The sequence below is a fragment of the Harpia harpyja genome, chromosome 2, assembly GCF_026419915.1.
Source record: "Harpia harpyja isolate bHarHar1 chromosome 2, bHarHar1 primary haplotype, whole genome shotgun sequence".
NCBI classification, from domain to species: Eukaryota; Metazoa; Chordata; class Aves; order Accipitriformes; family Accipitridae; genus Harpia; species Harpia harpyja.
This window is the reverse complement of record NC_068941.1, coordinates 58,906,065-58,921,182: the sequence shown is the minus strand read 5'-3', so window position 1 is coordinate 58,921,182 and position 15,118 is coordinate 58,906,065. Positions and strand designations below refer to the sequence as shown.

General features: G+C 44.0%; 1 protein-coding gene across 5 annotated transcripts in view; it reads left to right on the top strand.

The window, feature by feature from the left end:
- Positions 1-4,369: 4,369 nt before the first annotated feature.
- The window catches only part of CRACD (capping protein inhibiting regulator of actin dynamics), a 139,861-nt gene continuing 129,112 nt past the window's right edge, over positions 4,370-15,118 (top strand). For 3 of the 5 annotated variants that reach the window (XM_052779995.1, XM_052779994.1, XM_052779990.1), the window contains exon 1: positions 4,370-4,496. The gene's annotated coding sequence lies outside the window, so the exon portion shown is untranslated. Of the gene's footprint in view, positions 4,497-4,707; positions 4,876-4,972; positions 5,281-15,118 lie in introns of those variants that run through there. The other 2 variants (XM_052779991.1, XM_052779993.1) reach the window with 2 other exon arrangements.

Below are 15,118 nucleotides of genomic sequence, written 5' to 3'. Positions count from 1 at the left end.
GGTGGTATGATAAAACTGGTATTTCGGTGACCAAAGCCTGTGCAGCTTTCTAAAACGAAAACATTACTACTGTTCAGAATAAAAGAAAAGTAATATTTGTACAACTTTGCTTTAAAATCAAGTATTCCATTTCATGAGGTACAAAACAAGCACAAATATGCGGAAGATTTAAATCTGGGGACTACCCTATGCGTCACATATGAAACAAGCCTTATGTGAGTCAGGATATTAACGTGACTCTCCTTGACTCCGCTCCAAGAAGCTTCTGTGCTGTCCTCGCCTTCTGGAAGATCAAAAGATCGTGGAAGCCTCATGCCCTGTTTTAGTCCTCAGCTGGGGTGAGTTGAAAGCACAGTGGGGCGCACATTAAATCATGGGAAAAGTCCGAACACCCAAGTTGTCCGTCTTCTGTTGTGATCTGCAGTTGGGGGAAAAATAACTTTAGAAAAATAATAAAGGAGAAGCAATAACCATTGGGGCTGTTTCTCTACAAAACAAGAAAGTGTGTTGTCAGAAGCAGAAGAATCTGGAGAGAATAAAAGGACAGTTTTTATCAATTTACTAAAACCTAAATTGCTCAATTAAACTTACCATAATGTGTTTTTAAGAAAGTCTTAGAACTGATTTTTTTTTTTTTCCGTCTTACAGTATGTCCCTAAAATTTAGATAAGCTAAAGTTAAATAAGTAATTCTGGGGTTCAATTGGAAAACCCAATTTGTTCTTTTTTTGCACCCTAAATCTGAGAAACATGGAGATTCCTATGTGATGCTAATTAAAAAAAGGTTAAGATTAGGGCTTTGATCTTTTAATTTAAAATATTTTATACAGGAACTGGTGCATGTGTGGCAAGTCTGACCTATTCAAATGCTGTTATTCCTAAGTGAAACCATATGACCACAGACTTTTTGAGTTTTTTAAACCATTCTTTGGGACAGAATTTTATACTTCCTCTTTCTCTCTGCTAACAGTGTAAGAAGCCAGTTGTGCGCAGTTTTAGTACCCTAGTCTTTTAGCTTTATGTATACAGATATTCCGGTTTCATCTCATCCTCTGACCCTTCTTGGGCAACGTAAAGATCGTAATAGCTGCAGCAGTATTAATTCCCAGACCTAAAGTCTTACCATTCATCCTCCAGTATAATTACCTTGTCAGCCAAATGGGGGAAGAAAGAAAGCGTCGATGCTGTGCAAGCACTGTTCAGCAATAGCTGAAACACTGGTGTGTTGTCAGCACTGTTCCAGCCACAAAGGCAAAAACCCCGTGTATCTTCTGGTAGGCTGCAACATTCTCTCTGTCACGACATCCACCAGCACCGACTGGCACCAGGCTCTCCCACAGATGCCCTGCGTGGTGGCTGCCTGTGCACACGTATGGGCTGCTCGTGCCCCATTAGAGCAGGCACCACTTGCCCAAGACGACTAACTCCCCAGACACAATGTCTTCCGTAACGCTCCCAGTACAACATGGACATTCTTGGCAAGTCCAGCAAACAACCTCAAAGATGATTAAGGGATTGGAGCGTCTCTCACATGAGGGGAGGCTGGGCGAGCTGGGGGTGTTCAGCCTTGAGAAGAGAAAGCTCGGGGGGGGGGGGGAACATCTCCATGTACATAAATACCTGATGGGCAGGAGTAAAAAGATTGAGACAGTCTCTTAGTGGTATCCAGTCCCTTCTCAGTGGTATCCAGGGAAGGTGCAACAGACAACAGGCACAAATTGAAATACAGGGAATTCCATTTAAATATAAGAAAAATGCCTTTTTTTTTTTCCCTTGAGGGTGGTCAAACAGTGGAACAGGCTGCCCAGAGAGGTTGCAGAGTCCCTATCCACAGAGCTAGTCGAAACCCAATGGGACACAGTCCTGGACAGCCTGCTGTAGGTGATCCTGCTTTGAGCAGCAGCTTGGACTAGACGGCCTCCAGAGGGGCAACAATTCTGTGACTCTGGGAATTTTTCCAAACAGCAGTGTGATTAGTTTAAGTGCCTATCCAGCTTCAGTGAAATTGTCCCTTATTACCTATATTATGATCTTTGACTTTTTAAAAATGAGTATAAAAATAATTGTATTGCTATTGTTTTGTCTCAATATTAGATTTCTCTACATTAGAGCTCAGGTAGATGGTGAGTTTTGGCATTTATCACATGATAGTTGCCTGTCCCACCTGTGTGTGCTGCTCACTCAGCATCATCCAAGCAGAATTGCTCCACCAGGTTTGTCAGTGGTGTGTCCTTTACCATTTCAAGGTGATGGTGCAGGAATTAGACCATTTGCTTAAACAAACTGGAACGGCACGACGGCAAATGGAAGAAAGTGGGGAAAATGAGAATGTCAGCGGCTTCTTCTCAGTTTTAATACTGCTGAGCAGGGACATCCGTATTTTCCTGAATGCAAACACAGAAATGAGTTGCAGCATGGTTAGTCAGCCGTGAGTCAAGGTCTGCAGGAGCAGATACTGCTCTTCGGGGAGATTTTTCATTGAGCCTCTAAGTCCAAAGGAGCACGTTGACGTCTGAGCTTGGTTTTACTTGATAAGCGACGTGTGGGTTACTGGACTATAGCTGTGTGTGCAAGCTTTACCTGTACCCGTTTGCTTTGCATCAATGCATAAATAAAACGTTGCATAGGAGGTATTGCTCCTTGCCTTTAAGTGGTGTATTTGTGCCACCTAGTGGACCCACGTCTTTTCTAGCGATCATGGCACGTACCTGGCAGGTTCGGGTTTCTCCAGAGAAATTCTAGACACATCTAATAAACTCTAAGTGAAAGAATTGCTAATAAAGCCACGTGTTCCTGAAGCCCAGCCATCACTTTGCTACTGAGGTTTGTGACTGCATCACTTGCCAGAAATTGTCGGTTCTTAAGGAAAAAAAAAAAAAACCACCCAACTCATTTTAGCTTATTTTCTCCTCCAGGAAAGTGAAAAGATCGACCTTTTTCAAGAAAGGTCTGATATAATTGAGTGATTTGACCGATCTGAAGGAATTGGCAAAGGCTAGATTCACCTTTTTCCTGGTGGCTACTTTTGAAGTTTTCTACCTGTATCACCCAATTCTACTGCCTAAAAACATGTTCAGTGCTGCGATAGCAGCAAAGCAAAACACAGCAAAACCCCATAATCTTTCAAAGGAGTGCTGCAAAATTCAGGTCTGGTAATTGAGGTGGCTTGTATCCACGTATTTTGGATACAAATATACATATATGTAATTGCTAATGTAAAGATAGCAGTCAATGTACTTAACTGCCACCTAAGTACTGGATCTGGCGCATGAGCTTCATCTCCAAGTTACCTGTGCCCTGTATACTATGGCTTTAGTCGTGAGGGGACTGAAAAGGGAACGGACTGCACCTCTCGTGGCTTGTATGACTGGTCGTCTCTAGAACACTGCAGGTGAAAAAGTGATTTCTAGCAATTAATATTTATTCCAGAGTCATATAGCTAGGCTTTTTTGCACAAATACCACCTCTGGCTCAGGAATTCACTGAGCTGCAAATCACTGAGTGGGAGATATCGGTAAATGCTTGCCTAAACTTACATTCTTCCTTTAAAATATCCAGTCTGGGGCACAGTCAGAGACAAAAACATGTGTGAGGTGGCTCTTTGGTCCAACCCAGCATGGATGTTATTTTTCTGTAAGACTCAGTTCCTTTTAAAAATATCAGAAGGACCACTTCTGACTGGGCCAAAAAGTCAGGGAGCAGGCAGGATCCAAAGCTGTATGGCCTTTTTGTCCAGGGAGCATCTGAATCTGGAGAGCTGGCTAGCAAAAGACATCGTCTTTCTCAGCGGTGGAAGATCGTGAATCACATAATCAATTTTGGCTCACGAAGTGGCAGAGTCTGGATGGAACTAAGTGCAGCATCCGGTTTTACTGCTTTCTCCTTGGGAAACTCGGGAGACCGGTGTCCAGCCCCGGTAAAATCTTGGTGTAGATAGCTGAATTGGGAGAGCGAGGCCCCAGAAAAGCTGATGCAAATACCGGATTTAAGGACGTGGGAAAGAGGGGAGGCTGTTTCCTGCGCTGCCGTGTTGGGGAACAGCTGGTGTTTGGTTTGTTTCTCGTAGTGCCTCCCGGTTTTCTAGTGAATGAAGGGGATAAATATTTGTCTGGTTGTAGCACTAGAGTGAGACTTCGGTCCTGCCGTGAGATGGGAACAAATCGGGGTTCAGAGCCGGCGTGCAGCCGGAGGCGCGGCTCTCTCCTGCTGGGGCAGCGCAGTGGGCGGCGGGGCGCCGAACGGTGCCAACACCAGCGGGACCCCGCCGAAGCGGGATAAACCCGGCCTTGCCCCCTTCCTTCCCACCCAGAGGAGCCGAACGCGACTCGCTCGAGGGCGAAGCCAGGGACCGGGGCGAGGCCGGGGCCGGGGCCGGGGCGCTGCGGGGCGCCCGTGAGCGGCGGCGGCGGCGGCCGCCCTGCCGTGGGGCGGGCATCCGACGGGCTGCGGCAGGAGCCGCCAGCTCTTCCCTTCTGGCAGCGCGGAGAGGGAGAACAGGTAGGAGGGACCCTGCCGCCCCCCCCCCCCCTCCCCGCGGCCCCGCCGCGGCGGTGCCGGCAGCGGGAGCGAGGCCCGCCGCAGCCCGGAGGGCCGGGCCGCCCCCCCCCCACCCGCGGCGCTAGGCAGCCCGGCAGCGCTTTGCCTTTGCTCCGCGCCTCGGGAGAGTTCGCCGCGCGGGGCCGCCTGCCATTGTGCTGAAGGCGCGGGTGGGCGTGGGGGCGTGGGCGTGCGCCCGCGTCCCCGCCGCTTTGTGTCGCCCGTCCGAGCCGGTTTGTGGCTACGTGGGGCGTTTCGCTTGTTAGCGGCGGCGGCGGCGAGCGGTCGCGGCGGTGCGGGACGCGGGTGCGCGGGGAGGACGGCCCCCGAAACACCGCCCGTAAGTAGTTACCCACCGGCGGGTGGTCGGCTGCCTTTGTTCGGCAGAAGGTGGAAGGAGGCGTGCGGGTGATTTGTCGGAAGGTGCTTCTCGGTTGCTGCCGGGGAATTCAGCGGCTGGGCTGGTTCCTTCGGATTCCTTCGGGTTTTCCTTTGTTAGCGTTTTCCCAGCGAGTCCGGCATTCCTGCAGCTCTGCTGAAAAGCAGGAGCTGTCAGAAAGATGACTTTGTTTCACGCGATGCTTCTCCAGAGCGGCATCGCTTTGTTCAAGCGCCCGTAAGCCGTTTATCGTGTCACGGCCATCACGTTTTAATGAGCTATGAAATCCACTGCTTTTCACGGCTGAAAGGCAGCGGTAGGCACACCGGTTCTGTTTCTCGCCCCTTGCCTTAGGAACCGGAGCAGGTAAGCTAAAGGTAATATTATCTTCCGCGGGGAACCGTTGTCTTGCACAATCTCTTCAGTTAGAAAATGTCGATTTTAGAGACAGAAACGTGTGCAACACGAATCTTTTCTATGTCATTCAGAGATTTCTAATGAATGAGGGTTTGGGGTTGTTTAATTAATTTTGCTGGTATGGCCATGAGTCAGTTACAAATCTGCTTCTCTCTAGTTGTAGTAAGCAAAACATCGGTATGCCTCTGCTCTGTCCTTTTAAGTGTAAAAATGCCCCGTTAAAAACACGGTTCAAGGGGTAAATAGAGACCTGGAAACCACAACTGGGCATCCTGAAAATTTAATACGCCTGACAATAATGGCACTGAAAGTGATCTGCTGTTGGGTGGATGGGGGATGGGGACACGGAGAAAGGAAAGAGTAATTTGCAACCACAGGCCTAATAACAGATACTCTGTCGATAATAGATATATGGATAATATAATTTGTTATACTCCCAAACAGATTTCCTGTACATACCTTAAACAGTGTATGACAATTGTATGAGAAGAGCTCTTTTCTTAGAATCCGAGCTATTGAAGCTACCCGACAGCAGTAACATGTAGCAGGTCCTATATTTTAACAGATTAAAGGTGATAAATTGGAGTCAGAACTGACTTTTATTTGGTATTTAGTAATGCACGCTCAGGAAGCTCCCATCACTGAAATAATTCTGATCGCACCTTGCATAGACAATTAAGTCTTTTAACTATATCAAAATGTTAATCAGTGGGCATAAATAGTACTGTGAGTTTCTTCCACAAAGCCATTGATATTTTTTAATATAGGCAGTAGTTAGCAGTTCTGCATGTAACTTACTTTACTTGGTTTGAATCCACATCAGGAATTCATCAAATTGAGAAATCCAAGTCTTCCTTGGGTGCTATCAGTTTATCAGATTAGAGGTTGTGTTTGGTTTTGAATATTTCATTGCAACAGTGAGCTTGAATTTAGCACTGTGAAGTGTATCGAAACTTTATATGAAAGTGATTTGTATATTTATTTATGTCCCAGTTTGATGAGAATTACAAGAATTACCTTGAAATCTTTATTAATAAATATGGCACATAGCAAAGAGATTGCTGCTGGTTGTTATTGGGTCTTTTTTCTCCAATAGGAAAATGTATCTCAGAGCATCCTGTGCTAAAATGAAGGACCCTTTCCAAATATCCATTTGGGCACTCCTGCATTTTAGAGAGAATTGCTTCACCCTTACGAGCAATGATTATTTTGTCCTATATGCTGTATAATGGGATTTTTAAAAGTGCACTGGTAGCAAACACAGTTGGTGTAAAGTATGAATGTCTTGCTGTGTTCTGTGCTAAGTCATTGACTTATTTCTTTCTTTTTTGTCCAAGTTTGTTCCTTATAGGTCTTATTTTGGTCTGTTGTCTTGTGAGGTTATGCAGGTAGTTGCAGTGGTGAAATGGTAATGCATTAGGTAAAATCTTTTTTTATAACTCCTGAAAACTTAAAGGAAATATATTTACTTTTAAAAGGAACTGTTACTTTGGCAATAATATTTCATTTTAACTGTGGATACTAAAAAGCAGCCTTTTTAGGTTCACAGTTCTGATTATAGCAATAACTTCTGTGGTTTCTTCTGCTTTGCCTCTTAGTCATTCTGAATACTATTTTGCCAGGTATGTCAGTCACTGAAGATTGATATATCTGTGTGAGTAATGCAGCTTAGGGTTACTTCAATATATTCCTACTGTAGATGTGTCAGGTAAGCATTTTTTAAATAACAAATACATGGCATAATAAGTATTGTCTGAAATGTGATGATGAGTTTATGAATATGAATATATTTTGTTGTTGTTTTACAATGAAGTCTAGCATAAACAGAATTTTTATATAGACAGCATAAGCTTAAATGGCTGTGTTTTGACTTTTTCCCCTCATGAGCCAAGAGAAGAAAAAGATTTTTTTTTTCATATTCTGAATTATTCATATTTGAAAATCACTGACTGATTGTTAGGACGGTGTTTCCCTCCCCCCCTTGCACAAAACAAATGCACAGTCTTTATTTTGTAAAGGCCCACATAAGAGAATTATAGCAGATATGGATAAGCCTACTACTGGCATGTTAGGAAAGTACAGTTGATTTCTTCAGAGTCAACAGACTCAGGGCAATGTAGCTGCATAATAGCTTCTATCAGCTTGATGTTGAGATGTTCTAAACACCTATATATTGTCATTGATCCCATGTATTCGAATAAGATTTAATAAAGTTGTATGAAGTGCACGTTAGAGTAGAATTCATTGGTTTTGAATCATGTGATGGAAGGCAACCTAAAGTTACAGTGTTAGCATTAATTACATTCGTGCTTCCACTGGAGGGGCCAAATTCATTTTTTTTTATCTAAATCAATTAGTGATGGATAAAAAGTATGTTTGTTTCCATGGAGACTCTGAGTTTTGTCTTTAGGAGACAATGAGTTGTTGTGTAGCTCTTATGCTTATTGTTTCCCATCACTTCCTGAAGGGACTTCCACTCCTTTTGATTCTCTGCATTGCATATCACACGATTTCCTTGATTAAAATATATTTTGTCAGAAGCATACAGCATTTACCCTTACTTTACATTCAGCATTTACACTTGCACCAATGAAGTCTTACAAAGAAATAAAATTGACTCATAACAAATAATTTTTATTTAATACTGTTCAAGAGCCAGTGTGTCACATGGGCTGAATCACAGTGATTAAGTTTGGTGGGGAGAAAAATGTAAAGATCTTGCTCCATGTTATCCTGGGTAAGTGGCTTATGCTGCAGTTGCGCAACACATTAAGTGAAGATGATTCAGATGCTACTATAAATGTATGAAGTACATCGATACATTCTTAACCATAGTTCACTTTCTCCTTTGTATACGCATGCTGTATGCCGAATTACAGAAATACAAGTTTCGTGCCTCTAACAAGGCCATTTAAGAAAATACTGTCATATTCAGCTGATCTTAGTTCGTGGGACTGATTGATGTAGCTAAGTAAAGGTAGTTATGACTTTTCTGTTGACTACCTTCATTTGTGATAACCAACACATATAGTCAAATCAGTTAAGTCAAATACTTCAGATCCCAACGAAGCTTTGAAATGGTTGAGCTTATAATTTCAATGGTAATACATAGGCAAGCTTTATTTTCTTCACGTTTATTGCCTTAAGAAAAACGATGTGACAATGATCCAAATAAGTAAAAGCTTTCCTCACACTTTAATGTTCGGGTGTGCAAAATGCTGTGCACGATGCTGACCTGCTTGAACATTTCTTTCATTACTCAGCATGTTTTGAAAGTCAGCAGTCAGATTTGGGCAGCTTCATAAAGCAGCTCAATCTAGTGATTTGTGGTGAGGCTTCTGTAGGAGGATGCTGCATGTAAGAGATTACATTTATTGCTAAGTTGAAATGTGGAGAGAGTGTGATGAAAAGAATTAAAGTGAACTGAACCATACAAGATACTGACTTTCATGTTGCTCTTCAAAGAAAGTTGATTTTCTTCAAAGTACGTGCTGTCTGTGGCCTTTAATAAAGTCATGTTCGAAAGTCTTTAGCACAGAAAAAAAAAAAAAGTACAATTACAGCGATCTGTGGAACAGTTTGGCGCAGAAGAGAAAAACAGTGATAGAAACCCATGTGAATCCGTAGTATCTGTGGGTATCTGTTGGCACACACGTGATATAGTTGGGTGGAGTGGTACCATCTGCCAACAAAATTGAACTGTCTTCCCCATTGTAAAACCTCTTTTCTGTTGCTTATAACTTTGCCAAGTTTTAACCATGTGGGCTGTAGTTCATCACATGTCCTTATGACTCAGGCTAATTTTTGTTTTAATTCAGCCAAATGATTAATTGAGAATTAGACTAATTGTTTTGGCTTGTTAAAAAAACAAAACAAAACAAAAAACCAATAAAAATCCTAAGACCCTTTGGAAACATGGTATTGCCATTCTGATTTGTATCTAGGCTCCAGAGCCTGCTAAGGCAGTGTCCTGTTGTCAGACCTGCATTTTTACTGTCTTCATGAAAGCCTGCCCAAATTTTCTGTCTTATGTCTTCAGAATATTGTAGTTTTTACACATTCACCTGTGAAAACTTTAGCAAATAAAATGAGAGATTACATGTTTATTCAATGCCCTGTACTACAGAGTATTTTCAACAGTGACCTCAGTGGTGCTTGCTACATCTGCAGTTGACATCTAATTGGAGAGGGACTGTGAATATACTGGAGACAGAATTAAAATTAAGTTATTCAATGGGACAAAGATATTGTAGCTATCAACTGTATAAGGAAGGGATTGGGTGGTAATTCTTTAGAAGAGCTCTGGTTTATGGTAGATTACTTGAGGAGTTGCTGCAATAAAGACAAACATCATATTGTGATATATAGATAGGACGCCAGCATGGAAGACACAAGAAGTGATACTTCCACTCCATGCAATAGTCCTCCTCAGCTCTAACACCACATCCAGTTGGGGTGCACACTTCAAGAAAGGTGTAGACGAATTGGAGGGAATCCAGAGGAGAGGAATGAAAAGAATTAAAGATTTAGAAAATATGGCCTATGAAGGAAGGTTGAAAGTCTGGAGTTGTTTCAGCTCCAATGAAAGAAGAGTGGCAGGGTGAAAAAGACATGGTAACTTTCAAATGTCACAAAGGTGTTGTGAAGCAATGTGCTCCATGCCTTTGCTCAACCAGATGATACGTAATGGGTTTGGCATTAATGAAACTGAAGCAATGGAACAGATCATTGAATTGGGATTTTCAGGATTTTAACATCATCAAAAGTTGTTTGAATATTAGTCAGGAACAGCATAAATATAGTTGAATTCTTTCTGGAGCAGCGTGGTGGAACGGATTGCTCTTTGAGGTCTCTTCTAGCCTTATGAATCCTCAACACCTATGCTCCCTGGTGTTGACAAGATTGTACCTTGTCCCCTCACAAATGCTGTGGCTGGCAGGATTGCCTGCATGTGACGTCTCCAAAGTGAACAGGTGTGTGAGCGGAGAGGTTCAGAACTTGCCCTGTAATCTTTTGTTTAGGATCAAATCTGACATCCGCTCCTCTCTTCTTTCATAGTAGTTCGTCTACTGGTGCTTGTGCAGCAAGTGTGAGGGATCGAAGGGCCAGGTGGTTTTGGGAGGAACCTGAGATCCAAGTGACATAGGGAAGAGGAGGACTGGAGATCATGGGTACAGATTTCACAAGAAACTGAACTATGTGATGAGTAGGATAGTACATGAACACGGTACACGAAGAATGTGAAGGGAAGCTAAGACTTTGGGGCAGATGACTGGGACTTGGTAAGGAGCAGGATATAAAGTGAGCTAGTAGGCAGAAAGTCAGGTTGCTGGCAGAGACTCCCAATATATCAGAAGCCTTGATAAGTGCAAACTGGGATTGCGAAAGTAAGGAGAAGATGACAAACAGCCAAGGGAGATGAAATCACACAACTGGGAAAGTCACATTGGAGACTATGGGACAGAAGTAATTAAAGGTTGGAGGAAAATGGCAAAGAGTCTTTCTTCTGAAGATTACACGGTCTTCTAAACGTTAATGGAGAGCCGACAGTTGTGTCAGCATTTGCACTTTAGGAGATCCATCATAAGTGATTTCTTGGTCTTTTCAAGTGGAGAATGACCACCTGTTACTGCAATTAGCTGTTCTGTTACCTCAGATAACAGAGATCAGCGCAGGTGATGTAAAGACCATGCTGCACCATACTGCTTCTGGTTGGGTGTGCAAAATAAAAGATGCAAAAGAAACATTTTTCATTTTTTTTCTTTTTTTTGACAAAGGGGATTTCCAAGTTTGCAAGTGAAAGAAATGAAGTGCCAGAACTAAAGTTCCCTTGTAAGGATTAGGCTCTTTGCATGTATTTCTTTTAATTCAACCTTTAATGATATTACTGAATTTTCTTTTGCTCACATAACCCAAGCTTTCCTGAGTGCACAGAGCGGATTTGCCCTCAATGTGAATCACAGCTGTGTACTGAAGGAAGCTGTGGTCTCTGGCATCTGTGGTATTTTTCACGGAAGCAGGAAGATATCTGGAGAAATTGAGGCAGAAGGTGGCTTAATTAAAAAATTTTTCACTCACTCAAATAAAAAGCTTAGCTAAAGGCACCAAAAAACTAATTAAGGCTTGCTACTGCAATTCTGACTTTTTGAAATATTTGGTTTTTTGCTTCAGTGGGTAATAGTGATGTACATAAAAGATCAGGTCCTAGTTCCCACCTAGCCCAGTGTGAAGCATTAGTACCTCCTCAACCCTTGCAAATGACATGAAAAGGAGCTGCCTGTTAAAGCAAGAAGGTCAAAAGATAAGAGCTTTTGCTTCCCATATCTGCCTCTAGTGGCAAATAAGGAACTTTTTCGTAATAAGGCACTTTTTCATACCTTTCTTGAGGAGAAATCTTGTACTTGGACTTCACAGAGCTGTCAGAGTACATAAGCTGCTAAGAAAAAAAATGAGGCTTATTTTTTCTTGTTCTTTCAGAATCCTGTTCCAAGCTTGGTAGATATTTTGCAGTAGCCTACGCTGGCCCATCTGGGGGCTATAATGCTGAACGGTGCTGTACTGCTCTCAGCCCAGAAGCTTTGGCAGTCATTGCTTCATCCGCTGCTCGTGCTTGGAGGAAGGACAGGCACCCTCAGCTCGTACATGTGGGTGTTGACGTTCTTCCCAACCACTCTGTTCCAACATCCCCTGTTGACAGCACAAGGGTGGGTTGAACTAAACAACACTGCTATGTTTTTTCTGGCAAGTAGATTAATCTTTCAACCACCCCCACAGCCTGCTGAACACTGTCATGAGTTACTGGGGTCTGGTATCCTCATACCAACACCTGATATTTGACAAACTGCATGCTTCAGATGATTGTGTTCCTTCAGGTATGATGGGAAAGAAAAAAGTAGGTAAGCTTTGGAGCACACAAACATTTCTTCAGATGTGAAGCAAAGGCTCCGTTTGGCCTGTGATTATATCCCCTTGGACACCTGCCTGGTGGAACACCCATTTCCAGCAGTTGAAGGATGGATTCCTGCTGCCTTAAAGCTCACCTTCCCAGGCACTCTGCAGGAGCCTGTCTGTTGCGGTTTCAGCCCAGCTGGTAACAAAGCACCACACAGCCGCTTGCTCACTCCCGTCCCCCAGCCATGGTGGGATGAGGAGAAAATATAAAGAAAAGCTCGTTGGTCGAGACAAGGACTGGGAGGGATCACTCACTAGTTATGGTCACGGGCAAAAGACAGGCTCAACTTGTGGAAGAAACAAAATCAATCATCTAATTTACTACCAATCAAATCAAAACAAGGATATTAGGAAGTAAACCCAAACCTTAGAACACCTTCCCCCACCCCTCCCTCCTTCCCGGCTCAGCTCCACTCCCGGTTCTCTCTCCCTCCTCCCCCCCGGCGGCGCAGGGGAACAGGGGACGGGGGTTGGGGTCAGCTCCCCACACCTTGTCTCTGCCGCTCCTTCCTCCTCAGGGGGAGGAGGACTCCTCACTCATCCCCTGCTCCACTGTGGGGTCCCTCCCACAAGAGACAGTCCTTTACAAGCTTCTCCAGCATGGGTCCCTTCCCATGGGCTGCAGTCCCTCAGGCACAGACTGCTCCAACGTGGGCTTTCCCATGGAGTCACGGCCATCTTTGGGGGCATCCCCCTGCTCCAGTGTGGGGTCCTCCCTGGGCTGCAGGTGGGCATCTGCTCCCCCGCTCCCCTCCATGGGCTGGGGGGGGACAGCCTGCCGTCTCACCACGGGCTGCAGGGGCATCCCCTCCTCCCCCGCACCTCCTCCCTCTCATTCCTCACTGACCTCGGTGTCTGTAGAGGGGATCCTCTCACATTCCAATCCCCCTACTCACTGCCGGTTCCCCTTCTTAAATCTGTTCTCCCAGAGGCGCTACCACTGTTGATGATGGGCTCGGCCTTGGCCAGAGGTGGGTCCGACTTGGAGCCGGGAAAGCTTCTAGCAGCTTCTCACAGGAGCCACCCCTGCGGCCCCTCCCCCGCTACCAAAAAAACCCACACCACACAAACCCAAAACACCTTTCAACCAGAGGCTGCGTCAATAAGAGGCAGCTGCTCTGTAAGCCAAAAGGGTCACTGAAGTAATTTTTTCTCAGCCCAGGTGTTTTTGTGGAACTATTTATTCTACATTGTCAGAGCAAAAGAGAAGATGAAGACCCATTTATGACTCTGACAGGACTGAGTGCTTTTGTTTGTCAGACAGAATGGTGACAGTGGCTTTAGCTGCTAGACTACATTTTGCACCGTTTTATCTACAGTGTGCTTATTTAGAAATTGCAGCTCAACTCTTCTGAGAAATAACCTTCAATTTGCTGCAGTCTGGATCCAAAACCAGTACAGGGTAAGGCCATTTCAGCTCTAGGTGGCTCTCAGAGTCTCTTCCAGGGTATTTGTGACAACGGTCATCCATTTTCAGGTGCGTGGGATTGCTCTCACAGCAGTGACAGACTAGTGAAGGGCAGTTCTGGGCAGGAATAGAGCTTCTGCAGCTCACTCTCTGTAGCTTTGGTTGTTTGGCTGTCACACTGAACATAAGAAACATCTCATCTAATGGCGCACTGCAAGCTGGGCTTTGCAAGTGTTGTCCTAGATTTGATGATTGGCAGCTGACCTGGAGATAGGTCCACTGAAGACTGGAGGACATACTCTGCTTACACTTCATGTTTTGTCAGCACGGGACAAGACAGGAATCTATGCTTATGTGAGCATGACTGCACACTTAGGTGAACCTTGCAATATACACAAATCTGCAAGTGTTATATTTGACTTTGTACTGTCCTGACTCAGAAAGACTCCTGGTGGCAAGCTGATCACAATTTCGTGGTCAGATTTGAACTCTTTTTTGATTATGGGAAGTCCTGTCCAATATTTTGGTGGGAATGCCTCTTTATCCCTCACCCTCATCTCTCCTTTTGTCAAGAAATTATTGAGACTTTGTATCTGTTCACCCAGCACCAGATCATCAAACAATATTTTTTGTCTCACAGGCCCTGCGTGGTCCAGCAGATGATCTGAATCACTGCAAGCCAATGGACCATAAGTAGGACAGCATTTTAAGAACTGATTTTTGGAACAGATTTTAAAATCAGTCTTGTTTTCCATGGAGACACAGAGGGATAAAGAGTGTGCTGCCCATGGGTAATGCTGGAGTCACAGGGGTTTTTTTACTGAAGGGTTTGTTTACATATGTATGCTGAGCATGTGAATGTGCATATAAGACTATATACCTTGAAGAAACTCCAGTTGTTGGCAAGTGACATTTCATCTCCATGGATTTTCTGTGTACCTCTACATCGCTTAAACTAACCTGTTCACATGGGGTCCTAAATTCTGTGTTCTTCAGTTTGCAGGTGCCTCAGTTAGGAGTTTTAACTCATTTTTAGTTAATTTTAATTAAATCCAATTAATAGAATTGCTTAACATCATAACTGACTGCAGTTGACAGTTGTGTTTTAAATGTGTCAGTAACCACATAGCATTAAGTAGCCTCAAAAAAGCAAGCATAGATATTTTAAGTTGGACACGCAAAATTAGTGACTATGTTTTTACCATAATTTCATGTGTGGCTCTACTTCTGCCAAATACGATGAAAACATCCTTCTTGCTTCCAGGGTGCTCTGCAGTGTTGACTTTTCTCATCAAGATTTGTTTGTCCCAGTGACCAGTCTGTCTCACTGGCCACTTTTGATCTTTGGGAACTTTTGGCACTCTGAGGTTCACACTTTGGTGTTGCTACTCACTCGTGGCACAGGGCACGACTGACCACAGGTGTCTA